At 44.5% G+C, this 5,464-nt stretch overlaps 1 long non-coding RNA gene across 1 annotated transcript in view; it reads left to right on the top strand.

Moving 5' to 3' along the window:
- Positions 1–5,409, top strand: part of LOC142291128 (uncharacterized) — a 22,445-nt gene extending 17,036 nt beyond the window's left edge. Inside the window, exons 6-7 of the long non-coding RNA XR_012750437.1 lie at positions 2,636–2,743; positions 5,192–5,409. This is a non-coding gene — a long non-coding RNA (uncharacterized LOC142291128). The remainder of the gene's footprint in view (positions 1–2,635; positions 2,744–5,191) is intronic.
- Positions 5,410–5,464: the final 55 nt, after the last annotated feature.

The following is a 5,464-nucleotide window of genomic DNA, read 5'->3' as shown; positions in this document are numbered from 1 at the left end:
TTAAAAATGTAACTGACAAGATGGTACCATTTCTTACCTTAGTAGATACCTTTTAATGGCTAAGTGATCAGTTCTTTTTAGATTTTTTTATTTTTATTTGTTTTTGAAGCACTGGTATAGGAAATGGATGTGTATTCGTCTCTCTTTAAACGCATGTGGGGACGCAGCGTAATGATCCTGTACTATCGTGCAGCACTGTAAGGCTATGTGCGCACGTTGCGTACTGGCCCTGCAGAAATTTCTGCAGCGATCTGAAGAGCACACGTGCGCTTCAAATCGCTGCAGAAACAGTCCGTAATGAAAAAAAAAAAAGCCGATTCCATGCGCTCTGCCTGCAGCTCCTCTGATAGACAGAGCAAGGGCTGCAGGTAAAGCGCAGGAAAGAAGTGACATGTCTTTTCTTAAAACGTGCGCTTCGGGCAACAGCTGAAGCGCTGCGCTCCAAGACGCCACGTGCGCACGGCTCCCACACAATCTTCATAGATTATGCAGGGGACGCAGGACGCATGCAGTTACGCTGCGCTGCAGATCGCAGCGTAACTGCATGCATATACGCAACGTGCGCACATAGCCTTACAATTCTCTGGTGCCAAAACAATGGCAGATCTTAATGGCTACGGAATTGGAGGTCATCATGGGCCCCGGAGTCTCCAAATCACCTGCTATTTCAAGGCAGTAAAATCTGCCTATACACTAATCTCTTGTGTGAGTTAGTCATGCGCTCTAGACACTGCAGCAATGACTGCAGTCACCTGTTTGGTTTTTTTTTTTTTTGTGGGTTTTTTTTGGGGGAAATTCATCTAACTTATACAAGCACTGGAGCTTCATTCACGCAACACTGCCTGCGAATGCTCATAACCATATACCAGCACTGAGCTACAACTAATTTAATCACTGATCATCTACGTATATGCACTGTATCTTGCTTAGAGATAAATGTTAGCTGTTTTTATCCTGCATTCTTGATCTGTCTGATTCCAAACTGATTTCCTCTCTGACTCGTTTGCGCCACACGACTGCGCTCAAGAGCATGATAGCCGGATCCTAATTTGACTTAGGCTATGTTCCCACGGGCGCTCGTACCTGCGGATGTATCCGCAGGTACAAGCGCATGTTTCCCGCAGCTATTTTTAGCTGTGAGATTACAGCGGTATAGCTGCGGGAAACATGCGGACTTTCATGCAAATTACCTGCGGATGTCCCGGCCTCTATCTCCATAGCGCAGGGCCGCAGGTAATTCCGCAGGAATAATTGACATGCAATTATACTTGCGGATGCGGACATCCGCAGCATGTTCGGCAGCTGCACTTTCCGCAGCGTGGACACAGCACTCCCCATATCCCATAGGATAACATGGGGAGTGACTGTACATGCTAAAACCTGCGGATTTATCTGAAAAATCCGCAGGTTTTCCGCGGCAAAATCTGCAGAAACCGTCCCGTGGGCACATAGCCTTAGACTATTCCTGGCAAAGTGTCGATTAGCCAGTTTAGCAAAAAACCTTGGGCACAAAAAATAGGTTACTAAGTGGAAAAAAGTTACCCTCATTAGTGACGCCTGAACAAGTGGTCAGGGAAACTCCAGAACTAGTTGTTACGAGTGAACTACCAAACAAATAAGTGGAAAAAATTACCCTCACTAGTGACGCCTGAGCAAGTGGTCAGGGCAACTCCAGAACTAGTTGTTACGAGTGAACTACCAAACAAATAAGTGGAAAAAATTACCCTCACTAGTGACGCCTGAACAAGTGGTCAGGGCAACTCCAGAACTAGTTGTTACGAGTGAACTACCAAACAAATAAGTGGAAAAAATTACCCTCACTAGTGACGCCTGAACAATTGTTCAGAGCAATTCCAGAACTAGTTGTTACGAGTGAACTACCAAACAAATAAGTGGAAAAAATTACCCTCACTAGTGACGCCTGAACAATTGTTCAGAGCAATTCCAGAACTAGTTGTTACGAGTGAACTACCAAACAAATAAGTGGAAAAAATTACCCTCACTAGTGACGCCTGAACAAGTTTTCTGAAACGCGTGTCCTGGATACCCCATTAACACAAGTTGCCTCAAAGTATAGACATTTAATGTATATAAGCATGTTCCATAATTACCTTGAGTCTTACAGACTTTACAAAAAAGTTGGATTTGTTTTCTTACCTTATCTCTAGGCTGATATTGAGGAAGGGTGACTAATTGCCTTTGAGGGCTGCCCCCTCCCCCTCTTCCTCCTCTTCTGTCTCTTGTAATGTTGTTGTGTTATAAATCTTTTTTTACAGGTAAAATATATCTTTGTATTGTGTTAGCCAGTACAGATAAAAAAAAAATCGCTTAAAGAACATGGTCCTCAGTGGTTGATAGCCATTAAAAATGTAACTGACATGATGGTACCATCTCTTTACTTAGCCATTATAAGATATCTACTGAGGACTCAGTTCTTTTAGCTTTTTTCTTTTTTTTTTTTTGTTTTTGAAGCACTGGTATGGGAAATGGATGTGTATTCGTCTCGCTTTAAACGCATTGTGTACTTTTTATATAGTTGTCTGAGTTTCCATGAGCTCGAGAAAGGAAAGCTGTACCAATGAAGGTCTACTCTGAGCACATCTGTACTGAGCGCTGCTTCTTATTTCTTTTCCAGGCTCTGCATTGGTCAGGTGGGAAAAGTCAGCAGCTCCATACAAGTTACCATGAGTGGTTTGAAGTTCGGCTGGAATTGTTTGTGGCATAATTGCATATGATCTATCTGGTAGGTGTCTGTGTGTTGCCACTTTTCCCCTGCACAATTTTGTACATCAGTTTATGGCGCCTATATTTAGCTACATTAATAGGTGATACCAACTCATAGTGATCAAACCCCTTTAATTGTTCAACCTCGTTCACATGAACTGCAGGAAAGATTATTATTCAGAAGTTTGTGTAAAGGTACATTAAAATGCCATGCCCTGTGCATCGAGCAGTAGAAGAGGACAAGCAGGCATAAACACGTGCTAGGTCCCAAACTTGCTGTAATTATAATTTTTTAATTATTTAAAAGAAAATAAAACAACGCCATACCAGAACATTCTTATTTAACTAACATTACCAGAAAGAAAATCTAAACTAAAAAAACACACAGAATTATTACAAATTCTTGTCCTTTTTATAAATTCGGTAAACGCTTCAACAGGACCACTGGATCCATCCTAGGACGAGAGGTCCTGGGTTCTTCAGTGCTTTAAAGAAAAAGAGATACTGATGTCAAAATAGACTTCAACATAAAGCATACCAACTCTAAGGGTACCCTTACGCGCAGCAACCGTTTGCAGATATCTGTGAGACCGGTCAGTGGTTGCTGCATTGTTGGGCCGTTTGAGCTGCCCAACAGACCAAGCACTTAGTGAGTGCGAAGTATGTCGGGGAGATGGTGCAGGAACGTGAATCAGACTTGCACAACCACTGATGGGGCCACCGAGTAGGGAATGCGCCCACCATGGCTGCGTATGGGTGACACTGCTTAGTGGCTATTTGCCGTATTTACATGTGGCAACAAACTATCGGCCAAATTCAGTCCAGACGATTCAACTTATAAGTGGTGTCTAAGGCTACCCTCATTCAAACTGCAGTAATAGTTTCCTTTAAATGATGTAAAGTATCTTTATGCTTTACAGTTTTCAGAAACGCGTGTCCTGGCTATCACATTGTCACAAGTTTCCTCAAAAGACAGACCTTTAATGTATGTAAGAATGTTCCATAATTACCTTGAGGAGCTCCGTTTCAGCGACTGGGCCGCCCTTGACCGTGTTGTAATGCCAGGTGGAGAGCCTAAACCTGCCCTGAAATAAAAACATGAATATTAGAGCTCTCAATGAGTGTACCCATTAGCTTGGCATCACAGTATAGAAGTAAATGTATACTAAGGCTATGTGCCCACGGGGACAGTGTCCTGCGGATATATCCGCAAGACATTCCGCAGGAGCTCCCAGAAATCCGGAGCACAACTTTTCTCTGTTTCAATGATGCGGAATGTCCTGCGGATATGGTGCGGGCATTCTGCATTGAGGACACAGGACCATGGCTTCGGCACTGCATCCTCAATGCAGAACAAGTGCTGCAGTGATGGGTGAGTTCATACTTACCTCCATCACGCAGCACCTCGCTTTCCGGCGGCCGGGTCACTCTGTCAGCGTCTTCACTGTGCACAGGAGAAAGTGGGCGGGCCTGAACTAGCTCCGGCTGTCACATGACCGGAGCTCGTGCAGGCCCCGCCCACCTCCTCCTTCCTGTACCTGGATCAGCTACGCTGCTGTGCACCGGACGGAGAAAGTGACTCCGGTGTCTGCGATCAAGGCAGGTAAGTATAGGGGACCCTGCGGAGAAATCCGCAGGAATAATTGACATGCTGCAGATTTTTCCGCACGATTTCCGCTGCGGAAAAATCCGCAGCGTGGGCACAGCATTTCCCAAATGCCATAGAAATGGCTGGGGAGTAGCTGTGCTGCAGATTTCTGGAAAATCCGCGAGAAATCCGCGGCAAAATCCGCGCATTTTCCGCAGCGTGGGCACATAGCCTAACTGTCCAGTCAGAGGTTCCCCAGTACCCTCTTCTGCAGCCCTTTAGAAGTGTTAGAAATCAATGTGACGATGTTAACGCTTCAAATCTAAAATGGATAAAACATATGGTTACATTCGGCCGTGTGAAAACCCTGGGGACAAAAGAGTGATTGTAACCAAATATACACAAATTCATATAAGCTGATAACTCGCCTGTTGCTGACCACCTCCTGTGAGACACCTTTTGCCAGCATGGTCTGGATATCCTTGGTCACACCCGTAAATATTTTGAAAGCTTTATACAGCTGCGGGTTTTCATGTGCCAAATTGGTTCCTCGTAGCTGATAACGCACAAATCTCTTGAGGTGTTTTAAATAATTGCATGCCGTTTGCCTTGAGAGACCGACTTGACGCAGCTTGACAAAGAAAGACTTTGCCTTCTTAATGTCCTTCACGAAATCCAAACTCACACAGTCATTGTTCATGTAATATAGAAATCTTGAGACGTCTGCAACCTCTTGTTTCACCTTCTTTATTGAGAGGGTTTTTTTTAAATAATCCTCAAAACCTTTGAGAATTGTATTTTCTTCTTTAAAACGTTTATACAAACCAGCTTGCTTCATTTTTTGTTTAAGTCCTGTCCATTTTGTCTTTAAATCTCTAGAATGTTGGATGAAAGAACAACAGTTAAAACTTGTTATAGATACAGATTATGAGAAAGCAGAAGACTGTGTGCATATTTCCTGACCGGTTCAGATCCTCATCAGAGGCGACAGCGGCTTCTGACTCTTCGGAGGGGGCAGCGGATTCTGGCTCTTCGGAGGGGGCAGCGGATTCTGGCTCTTCGGAGGGGGCAGCGGATTCTGGCTCTTCGGAGGGGGCAGCGGATTCTGGCTCTTCGGAGGGGGCAGCGGATTCTGGCTCTTCGGAGGGGGCA

The sequence above is a fragment of the Anomaloglossus baeobatrachus genome, chromosome 2, assembly GCF_048569485.1.
Source record: "Anomaloglossus baeobatrachus isolate aAnoBae1 chromosome 2, aAnoBae1.hap1, whole genome shotgun sequence".
NCBI lineage: Eukaryota > Metazoa > Chordata > Amphibia > Anura > Aromobatidae > Anomaloglossus > Anomaloglossus baeobatrachus.
Note: the sequence above shows the minus strand (reverse complement) of the source record. Positions and strands in the feature narration are given on the sequence as shown.